Genomic DNA, 12,803 nt, shown 5'->3' with positions numbered 1-12,803 from the left:
GCCTTTATTTATTAATCAAAAGAATGATAGATTGACTAGATGCACATCCATGACAGTGCTTTCAGCTCACAAGTTTGTTTTTTGTCATGTAAAGGAAAATGATGCCTGTATAGTGCTGTAATTATTTTTGACTTCTAAAATGTATTATGTTTTCAGGATACCTTTGTACATCTTTAATCTCCTGCCAATTATATGTTTAGTATCGATCAAAGGAGCAATTTTGAAGGTCAATGTAAATTCTAAGGAGAAATGATCACTTTTAGTCGGAATAAGAAAATATAGAACTAAGCAAAGGCTACTTATTAAAGATTAACCACTGGTGCCTTCGGGAAAATGCTAACATTTAAATTTCACTAGTCCTGACTTTCACCTCCAATTAGAATAAGCAGCCATGAGAATTTGCAGAGTGGTCTTGAATTTCTTGAAACAGGCGTTTTCATGTAGTGTTCTCTGAAATTTTATGGAGGAAATCGTCACAGGAAATGCTATTTTGTTGGACACAGACTAGTCATGAATCTTTTTCAATTATATAAGATTTCTTGGGTATTTTACAGTTGTTTTTTTTGAAACAATATATATGTAGTCTGATATTTCTTATAAAATGTATGACTTCTGTTCACCTAAAACAGACCACAATTTGCCAAGCAAGGATCTTATTCTGAACTGGAAAAGCTCATAGGACCCCTGGGACATGTGTGTGACAGGCCTCCAGAAAGGCGCCTGCCCCATGCAGAGGCAAGGGCCTCAGAGCTGTCTGGCTGTTGTCAGTTTGTGTGTTCTCCCTGGTTGCTGTCATGTTGTCCCCATTGCCCTTGCAATATGGTGGTGGTCGCTGTCAGGGAGAAGTTGAAAAACTAACACAATCCTCCCACCATGTCCTGTACACTTCTCTACCATCGGTAGTTCTAGATGTCATCGAGAAGACATGGCTTCTCCAAAAGCCATCAATTTGTAGATTCATTTTCCCTGTCAGTTCTCCCATGTCTCTCTCTTCAAGCGTTCGGTACAGTTCTGGGCATTTACTTCCCTCATCAGAGTATGTCATAGCAGCATGTGACATATTTTTTTCTAAGAAAATAACTAAATATTGTATTCATTTATACTCAAGTGTTACGTCATCCACAATTTTTTATTAACACCTTACTTTCACTTTTTATTAAGAAGTAGCATAAAACATTGTGGATAATCAAAAAGAAACAAACAAAATCCTGCTTTTGTGAGGTGAGAAAATGTGAAAGGCACAGCCCTGCAGTGGGGACAGCACCTGCCAGAGCTGCATGCCTCTCGGAGAAATGGCCTCACTCTCTCTCACCCCCATTTCTGAGTGAGAACTGCTCCTATAGTTAGTGCAGAGTTAATGCCCAGCTCAGGTATTATTCTGCTTACCAAGAATTACAAGTACAAAGAGGACAGATAACAGGTAACTAATCACAGCCTGTAGGGCCAACAGGACCCGGGGCAGATGGTCTCCCACTGCTGAGCTAGGTGCACAAAGATCAGCTAGTTATAGAGCCTCCTAATACAAGTGATACCCAACATGCCCTTGCAACACAATCATCTCACTGGAAAATCTAGTTTGTATTTTTCCCCCTGAGGAATTATCAAGAAACAAGGAACAAAGTCAGGTAGTAGAAACTACTGAGTCACAAATGTCAAAGCAAACCTATCTCCATCCTTCATTTGTTCTCCCCCTCGGCAATTCCTCCTCACCATCTGCAGCAGAAGTTCAAGTTTTCAAAATTGTTCCATCTATCACAAAAGTTCCTAACTGGTCTCTCTGAAGAGACTCTTGTGCTCCGAAGCCTAGATGTTTTATTTCATGATTTTTGATCCTCTGAATGATACTTCTAGCCGGGTAATATTTCCCCTACCTTAGAGATAAGATAACTCATAATTTGCAGCAAGTATTAGAATTCAATTTTCTTAATTCAAAGTTTAAATGGTTTCCACAAGTCATTCTCTATTTTATATAATTTCTACTGTTACTTATGCATTTCTGTTAAGAAAGTATTTCTCAGAAAGATATATCATATAGGTTCAAGCATAACAATTTCAATCGCATGTCTGAATTATAACATCAGCTATTTTTGTTAAATTATGAAAATGTTATTTGGCATAAATAATATAAAGTAATAATAGTAATAGTTTCTTGTTAAGTCTAGAGTTTTTGCCAATTATTGTGAAATTCTTCCTTTATCCATTATGAAAGAATAGTTACATAAATTGAAATTTGTTGGCCCTGGCCAGGTAGCTCAGTTGGTTAGAGCATCATCTCCATGTACCAAGGTTTCAGGTCAGAGCACATGCCAAGAAACAACCAATGAATGCATAAACAAGTAGAACAAAAAACCAGTGTTTTTCTCTTTCACCCTTCTACTCCTTCCCTAATAATTATTATTTTTAATAATTAGAAAAGGAATTTGAAATTGGAATTTGCTAAGTATTGTCATTTTAAAGATTTTTTTAAAAATGGAAAGCATAAAATTTTCTTTCTAATTCAACCCCACATATTGAAGCTGTGATGAGAGAAAACAAAAGTTTGCTTATTTGTTTATTTATTCAATCACTCAAAATGCTTCTAAATGTTTTGAAATAGGCATCAGTCCTCCTTTCATGAAGATCAGTCTAGTGGCCAATACTCATTCCTTCCTCTTGCTGTTAATTGGATTTGCCCTCTGTGTCTTTATCTCAGTATGTTAACTCTGTCTTATACCTTTAGAGCAACATCAGTTAAAATGCCAGGAACCAGTTTTCAGTTAAATCAATCAGCCACTGACATTTTGTGGGCACTGATAATTCACTCCATCTCTCTGGTGCATTCTAATCTTGATCCATTTTCGACCTTGGCTGAACATCTGGGTGATGACAGAAACCTGGGAGGGGAGAAAGGAGAGGAGGGGAAGGGAGGGGAGGGGGAAAATAATTTCTAGGTATGTGCCTGAGAATTTGTATTTGTAACAAATTTTGCAGGGTACTCTGACAATTGAGAACCACTTGTATGCGACTGGGACAATGCTGATCAATTTCAATTCACATTCTGTAATTACATGTCAGTTTGCAGGTTGGTTTGACCACATACTTCCTGGTTATTATTTACAGTTGCTAGTGAATGTTTTTATTTACCTAATACAGATGTTATGAGAATAATTGAAAGTCTTGTGATGTTACAGTTAGAACAGTTTTTTAAAATTATAAAACATAACTTGGCTATAATCATTAAGATAATGACTATAAAGGAGAAATTATAAACAAATTAAGATCTGGCCCTATAATCAGTTCTGTAATAACAATGTATTAAATCTGCATGCACACAATATAAGAAACAGGAAATGAGAATGTAAACAGTCACTCTCTGATCAAAGCCGTTTTAAGGAAATAAAAGTACAAGCCATCTGCAGATATTACACTATTTCTGGCGAACAAATAACCTGCAAATAATCCCATTTCCAAGCCATATTGCCAAGCACCTTTTGACCATATCAGCTCTCAAGGGAAAACAAATTGGATTATGCAGGTGGGCATGTTTACAGTCGCATTTGATTTCAACTACATAGAACACTCCTGTTTATGCAGACATGATTTTAATATCAGAGTATCTGTGAAAGGCTTAATACAAATCCTTTTAAGAACTCTATTGACAGAATTTCCCAGAAGAAAATTAATTCAAAAATACCAACTCAGCAGAGCATTAACTAAATCACTCTGCTTGTCTTGGAAAAGAAAGATTGTGAATTATTCATAGGAGGGTTAAAAAAATTCTCCAAAATGTTGCTCAACATAAAACAGTGATAGGTTTTCATTTAATCATCAAATCATTAAGGAAGCTACAAACCCTGATTCTGTCCTTTTAGATTGATATGATATAGTAGGCTAAAATATTAAATCATAATAGCAATATGGCTCCTAAGTGACCATTAAGAAGAGAAAAAAATAGCTTGGCCAGTGTTGCTCAGTGGTTGAGCATCGACCTATGAACCATCAGGGCATTTGTCCATATGTGGGGAATGCTGGAGGCAGCCAATCAATGTTTCTCTCTCATAATTGATGTTTCTATCTCTCTCTCCTTCTCCCTTCCTCTCTGAAATCAATGAAAATACATTTTTAAAAAAGCAAAAAATAAGGGATGAGTACACCTACATATTAAATTACTGTTAAAGATCTGATAAAGTAAAAGAAAATAAGTTATTCCTCCTTTATATATTTCAATAGACTTTTAATTTCTCTAGCATTTGAATTCTTCTACAAGGTTATTATGGATCTCCAACTGCTTACTATGATGCCTTTATGATAATATGGGGAACTTGAATTCTCCAATTTTACATGATTATAATTGCCTTTCATAATAAATCTGAAAAATACATTTTAGTATTTGTATTGTGATAAACTTTTTAATTGATCTGTACTTTCAAATGTGGGAAAAGGACAATTAATTCAGTCACACATCTAATACTATGTTTAACTGATCCTGTTCCCATTCCATATGTAATTATATTACATGGAAGAAGTCTATACAGTAAAGTTTAAAGACTTACAGAAAACTTGAAACCTTATTCACATAGTTAGAGGTAACTAGATTATAATACCAATATTAATTTAATATATATTTATTCACATATTGATGTTACAATGAATTATATGTTATGCAGGAAAGTTCCTGATAGTAAATCAAAAACAAAAGGAAACCAGTTAACAGAAATTGGTGAAGAGGGAATTCAGACAGGACACAAAATATGAAATACCTACCTGGTTTTAGTCATTTTTTTAATGAAATTTCTTCCCTAATTGTTTGAGTGAAGTACCACCACTCTTGCTTGGGAAGCTCATCCGGTGAGTCAGTTCTGAATTAAGGTGACTAAATGATTTGTTCATAGTCATAATTTTAGAAAATGGCAATTTTTTATTAGGTCCCATTTTTTGATCCCTTTCTGAACCTCTTCTTTCTACAATCCTTCTGTTGTCTATTTAAATCTAAACTTTAAAGTTTGGTTATATTATTTCATGGTGTTTATGACCATTAAAGAGATTTAGATTTATCATAGATAATCATTTAATGTCCAGGAATAGGATTTTTGACCTATTTTATATAGAAGTTTTCTATTTTGGATCATTGAAATATACTCTTTGGAATTCACTAATGGCAAAGGCATGCCCCCTCCCAGTGACTATAATTTATTCTGACACATTTAGGGAATAAGTTGTTGCATTTGAAGATTCTTTAGTGTTACTCTAATGTAAAACAGAAAAAATAATATATGGGATAATTACATACCATATTTTAGCCATAAGCATTGATTTATTATGAATGTTTCTCTCTCAATAGTATATTATAAAATAGGAGAGGGATTTAGGGTAAATATATATACACATATGTACCCACACTCACACATGTAATATATACATATATATACATATATAGATAAACATATTTATATGTGTAATACATATGTAACATATAGGCAGTAGTTTTATTTATTACACTTGGAAACTTCTTATTCTTGATAACCCTATGCTTTCTGTAGGTCTTTATAATTTTTTATTGGTTTTAATATCAAAGAAGTGTATATTTCAATTTGAAGTTATCAAATCCATAGCTACTATCTGACCATTTTCATTAAAGAAAGAAGTCCCACATGCCATAACTAAGATTTGGAAACAGCCTAAGTGCCCATCAGTAGATGAGTGGATTAAAAAACTGTGGTATATCTACACAATGGAATACTATGCTGCAGTAAAAAGAAGGAGTTCTTACCATTTGTAACAGCATGGATGGAACTGGACAGCATTATGCAAAGTGAAATAGGCCAGTTAGAGAAAGATAAATATCACATGATCTCACTCATTTATGGAATATAATGAATAACATAAACTGATGAACAAAAACAGATCCAGAGACAGAGAAACATCGGTCAGACCATCAAATCTCAGAGGGAAGGTAGAGAGGGTGGGAGTAAGGGAGAGAGATCAATCAAAGGACTTATATGCATGCATATAGGCCTAACCAATGGACACAGACAACAGGGGGGTGAGGCATGAGTGGGGGGGGATAGGGGAGTAATGTGGGGATAAGGACGGGTATAATAACTTAATCAATAAAGAAATTTTAAAAATAAACAAAAAATATAAATGTTATTTAATATAATGCCTATTTTAAAAACAACTATTTTATAATAAAAATATTTAGAAGCTTGAACAGAGTTGCAACTCATTCAAGAGGAATACAGTATATTTTCCCCAAGAATCTAATTTTAATATCCTTATTTTAATTTTAATGTCCTCATTTCACTAAATTATACAAATAACATATTTTTTCTATGCAAACAAGTGATTGAAATAACCTGACAAAATCATAATGACCTCTAAAAATGATGACAAGCTGCAAACAAGAATACTCATTAAAGAAGTTGTACAATTAATATCATAAAAATGCTCCAAACACAATTTGGCAGAAGAAAGATGTAAAGATTCCGGGAACAATTTATAATCTTCACATGAACTTGTATTCTTTCCAATAAAAGTCCAGTAATGAAATTTAAAAAAAATAACTTTCGAATATCTTTTTTTTCTATTTTATTGGTTAATTTTTGACCTTCAAACAGCACTGAGAAATTTGAGGACTTGCCAGGGAATGTGCTGCGATAAGTAAAAATATTGGATTTGTCCCTGTGCTTTTCTATGTAAACAGCCAAGATAATACAGATATAGACCAAAATTATCTAATTCATGCATTAAAAATTTAGTGACTTCAAGAAAAAACCCACACATTAGTATAAGCTTAGAAGCAGTGCCAGAATTCTCTAAAAAATATTACAAATAACACACTTAGGAATTAACTATGATGAAACATTAGTCAGTGCATAAAGTTTCCTAACCAATGAACCATTATTGTGAATGAGAGTAAACATCAGGACATTAATTCCCTATCTTTGGATAGAAAAAAAGCAAACAATTAAGAAAAGAAAAAGAAAAGCAGAGAGCATAGAGTTCACTGGTTGCCTCCCCTATAGACTTGGGTTGATTACTTGGACTGGTAGAATTAGATCGCACCATAGATGAGAGAGGACCATAAGCAAGGAACCAAGTCAGCGTAGACTAAAGAGTCACAGAGTTGCACTATCTTGGTACATAGGTATAAAGGACAGAGTAAGTGTCTAACATTACTCCTACCACTCCCAATTTTTCTTTTGCTTTTTGTTTAAAATCCTTAGGGCATCTTCATTCTGCCTCAGCAAAAGAATTGTCCTAACATTGCATAGCTAGATGACTTTCGGTGAATTTACATAGAAATCTAAAATATATTTATATACATTCTCTCCATATATAGAATTATAATTTGCTAAACTGCCCTGTGATTGAAGATTTGAAATGGTGATTTGGTCAGCATCTAAATGAACTCTGGAGGAGCTGGTAATAAGTCGAGCTGTTCAACAGCACCAGGCTCCCTGAATTATTAAAAGAGGCAGTATTCTGTAGCATATAAGAGTGTGGTTATTCTCTGAAATCAGACCATCTAGATTCAAATCTGAACCCTACTGATTATTAAAAACATGACCCTCAGCAAATATTTCTAGTCTCTAAATTTCAGATACATTATCCTGTGAAACAAACAAATAAATAAATGTATGATAATGATACCTATCTGCTAAAATTGTTGTGTGGATTAAATAAAATAATCCCTGACAGACAATAGCTAAGAATGAATGTTAACTGAGAAAGGAACTGAACAAAACTGTACTATAAGAGAAGAAAAAACAAATGATCTCCCCCAACCATAAAGCAGAGAAAAGTAGAAAAGTATAGGGATTACAGGGGGGAAAAATGTTGCTTAGTTTTCTTAATGAGGGCCTCCTGGTTGAGTTTCCTGGAAGCAGAGCTGAAGAGGCATTCATATACATACATTTTATTGAGCACAGACTTCCATCAGACAAGGCTATCCCCTGGAGTAAACTGGTGTCAGGTAACACTTAGGCAGCTGGAGGTGGGCTCACTGGTCCAGTACAGAACAGTACAGAATATCTAGGCAAGTCACCACTCAACCCAATCCACTTTCATATCCATGCGCTTCTTGTATTAAGTTTACCACACCCTGGAGTACAAAAGTTGCCCACCCTTGACTCAATAGGAGGCAATTGTGCAATTGGATGTATGCTCCAGAGTCTAACCGGTATGAACTATTTATGTCATCAAACTTTTCACTGGGAGTTTGAAATAATGAGATGGGGGGAGAAGGAAGCCAAGCTTTAAAATGAAACTAAAAACTACAGGAAGTCGTTGGATAACTTTGCTGCACTCCAAGTCCTTTCATTATAACATTCATGAGATGCCTAGGAACTTAATTCTTGTTTATATCAACTAATCTGTGGTAAATTGGTTTTGTTATATGTTGTTTTGTTTAAAGTCACAGAATCTCTTGATCACTATTAAGTGAGAACTTAGTGTATTAGATTTACAAGGAAATGTTAAATGCCCTAACAGACCATTTAGAGAAGATTTCTGTGGTCAAATAAAAATTCATCCCAGTATGATTTTTCAATTGTTAAAAAGTAAGTAATTTATTAACCTGAAAAAACAATATATGTTAGAGAAAATTACTAGTTTTCATTAAATTAAAAGCACTAAATTCCAGCGACATTAATTAATACATTCTTTTTAAAAAAATTTATCTTTATTGTTGAAAGTATTATAGATGCCCTCCCCCCTTTCTATTTCCCATTGACCCCTTCTACTCCACACCTGCCACTCCCAGGTCTTCCCCACACTATTGTCTGTGTTCATGGACTATGTATCATACATTCTTGATATGAATTGCACATATTGTGAATTTTTCAAAGAGTAGATATGGTATATTTTGTAATCTATCTGTTTTAACATTTTATTTTTTTTCAATTGGACTATCTGGATTCAGCTTTCAAGACTACCTCCTTTGGCTTTCTACAGAGGCTATTTGTTTGATTTTCACATTAGACTCTTGGCTTAAAAAATCCCATAACATGTATGAAACATCTACATGTATGCAGAGTTCTAAAAATAATACATAATGACAAATGTGTGAGATAGCTATTGAAAGTATTACTGAATCTATAGATTAGTTGCTTTTCTATTGTCCCAGTCAATGACACTTCCCAGTCAAAATATAGTATAGATAGTTCTCTTTTTTAAAGTACATTTTTATTTCAGAGAGGAAGGGAGAGAGAGAGATAGAAACATCAACGATGAGAGAGAATAATTGATCGGCTGCCGCCTGCACACCCCACACTGGGGATCAAGCCCGCAACCGGGTCATGTGCCCTGACTGGGAATTAAACCATGACTTTCTGGTTCATAGGTCGATGTTCAATCACTGAGCCACGCCTGGCCCAGAAAGATAGTTCTATTTTTAATTTTTGAGGAAACTCCATCAAGAAATATAAATTTGGTAGATACAAAAGCGTCATAGAGACGTAAAACACAGCATAGGGAATACAGTCAGTAATATTGTGATAACTATTTATGATGCCAGATGGGCACTAGTGTTACCGGGTGGAATCACTTCATAAATTATAGAAATGTCTAACCTCCATGCTGAAACTAATATAAAATATTTTATCTCAACTGCATTTGAATTAAAAAAAAGGCAATATAAAATAGAGAATTTTTGTTCTGTGATAATTTGGTAAAAAACAAACAAAATAACCTCCAAAAGATTTTAATTTTAGGCTAGATATTTTAAAAAGAGATAAATTATATCTGGAAAAAACATTTGTATCACAGTATTGATATGGTCTTAATATTTTAAAAGAAAAAAAAATTAAGCTTGATTAAAAAATGTGAAAAAAATAATAATACTTTCAACTAAAAAAGGACTGAATTGAAGGCAGTTCAGGGATAGGATGCTGGGGTTGGGCAAATGCCCATGGAGGACTTGAAAGGCAGGTAAGGAGATTCAGGCTAATACGGACCTCTCAGTGCTGTAGGGGTAGCCATCATGGTAATAAAGATAAAACATTTAGGAAGTAGGCTGACACTCTGTTGCCAGCAAAATGTCCAATGCTAATGAATTGAAAGAGTCGTTTGGAGTGCTGTCCACTGCAGCTTGACAATACAGTGGCTCTTCTCCCTGAGCAGCGGAGTAAAATGCCATTGTCTGCCTCAGTTCCTGAAAGAAATGACGATGCCTCAGCAAGAGTTCATGGGCAGTGGTGATGCAGGTTTTAGAGGAAACTGGCCAATGAAGCAAACAGGCAAGACACATTCTATGTTGAACAAATTAAACCAGTGGCCAACATGTGGCAGAGTATATTGTCGGAAGGAAAACCCTCCCCAAATTTGTAGGTTAAAGGCCTATAGAACACCTATGCTTCTATTTCAATTAATAGTTCTCCTAAAATGAAACGGCATTACTTGCTGTAAGATTATTTATTTTTAAAGGATAGGTATTTACGTGAAGAAAATATGTTTTATGTAAGATGTCAATTTATTTACCTCAGTTGCTTAAGATAATACAGCCCAATAGAAATTTTTTGGCTCTTAACAGTTTTTATTGAGTCTAGGAAAGTAGATTCAAAGTTTGACTATTTAAAAAATCTTTAAAATATATTTAAAATTTTCATGAATATTCAGCTATGCATACTGTAAATATTATTCAGAACTAATTAGTTAAATTGGATCCGCCAACCATGAAAGCAAGAATATAAAGACAACATTTCTGTTGTTATCATTCTCTTAAAATGTTTCGTATAGTATATCTTAATTTTTCACACATTAGAGTGGGAAATGATATCTCTATTTAAATACTGTAAATTTTTTTGGTATACAATGTAGTAGGTTTAGAAAGTGTTCATGAACATTCATATTATACAAATCTTTCTATATTTCATTGTCTTCCTTCTTTCTTCTCAAAACCCAATGACAATAAATATGGTTGCTTTCTTTTTAACCCAGGACATATAAAGCACAAAGGGCAGAGTCTCCCTTCAATATTTCCTCCCGATGCTGAGTACAACATCGGTTTCAGAAAGAAAATTGCTGACATTAAGCAACTATCTAACTTGGCCAATGATTGCAACATATTTCTATATGATGCTGTGAGATGTGCTAGAAAAAGGGCTTTTCAGACCCTGAGAAACTGTTGCTGTATTTACAGAGGGGACTACAAGGAAAAGTTATACCTGAACCCTCATTCTTGACTGATAGAACATGAGAATAAGTGAACAAGTCTCTGAGCTTCCCTACTCTTCAATACATGGAGCGACGTTATCTTTTTTGCATCCTTGTCTGGTAAACGAAAGTCATAAAACAGCATACTTTTACTCTTGCATATATTAGACAATTGATCACTTTGCGAAGTATTTTCTATAGATAGATATTCTAGGCGTAAAGTGTCTTCCCTCCAAAATAATGCCCTACATATGTTCATCTATTTTGATTTTCCAATTATACTTCATATGAATAACAATTTATACCCCTGCTTTACTTCTTCATTTTATTGGTTTGTGATAATGTTTCTTTACAAATGACATAATGATCATTGTGTTACATTATTTGAGATTGTAAGGATTAAAGACATGTAGATGTCACAAAAGTTAGTGAGGCTTTTATAGGAAATTACAGTATAGCCTTACAAGTATTGTAGGAAATAGAGAACAGTGATGATCTCATAGATAAGCCTGATGAAGACTGTAGCACTGTAAGGACAATCAGTAGCTCTTGGTGCTCAATGGATTTCACAAATTGAAGCTGTATTGATGGTGTCAGTGGAGATTGTCTTCACATTTTCTGTATTTATCACTTTTCATCAGAGCCTATTCTAGTTTAATATAAAGAATGGCTTTTAGGAATAGCTATTTTACCTATTGTAAGAATTATGCTCTAACCTACATCCCCATTATTATCATGTCCTGTCTATTCCCAGTCTCTGCTTTTAGAACACCAGTCACCACAATCTTACTTAACCCTCTCTTCTCAATAACCCTTCCTCATCTAATTTATAGAATCCTCTGACTCAAGACTTCAATTTATATACAGTTTCTCTTGCCTCATGTTTCAATATTAACATGTCATCTTAATGCAAGGTATATGCCCTTGACCTAGGATGGAACGCTTGACCCTTTGTGTATAGGCCAATGCTCTAACCAAAGCTCTAACCAACACCAGCCAGGGCCTGCCTGCTCTTTTATCTGTGATTGCTCTTTCCCGTTCACTTCTAGGTGCCTTGGGGATATGAGAGAGAGAAAAATCTCACTCCAGAAAATTTAGTAATAAAACAATATTAATGTGAATTTAAAGTTATTATAATATACAATTATAACATTGATGTGAATATATCAGATTACATGGTTAGGAGCTATCATTTTGTATTTTGAGAATATATTTAAAATGAGCACAATATTTTATATGCATGTAAGCACTCGAAATACACAATATTTGCTCTACAGAAAAAAAGAAAAACAAAATTTCCAGCAACCTTATTCTTATTGTTGCATTCCTTTTTCAGTCAAATGATTTCAGCAGTCGTCATGATTATTAGAACTTTGATTATTGGCAAAGTGATCCAATAACTCAAAAGATTAGTCTATTTTTAAAAATATATTTTTAGTGACTTAAGAGAGGAAGGGAGGAGAGAGAAATAGAAACATTAATGAGAGAGAATCATTGATTGGCTGCCTCCTGCACACTCTCACTGGGGATTAAGCCCACAACCCGGGCATGTGCCCTTGACTGGAATCAAAACTGGAACCATTCACTCCATAGGACAATGCTCTGTTCATTGAGCCAAACTGGTCAGGGCTAGTCTGTTTTTTAATAGTAAGAAATCATTAATACCTGGC

This window comes from Myotis davidii, unplaced genomic scaffold, assembly GCF_000327345.1.
Source record: "Myotis davidii unplaced genomic scaffold, ASM32734v1 scaffold735, whole genome shotgun sequence".
In the NCBI taxonomy this organism is placed as follows: domain Eukaryota; kingdom Metazoa; phylum Chordata; class Mammalia; order Chiroptera; family Vespertilionidae; genus Myotis; species Myotis davidii.
Note: the sequence above shows the minus strand (reverse complement) of the source record.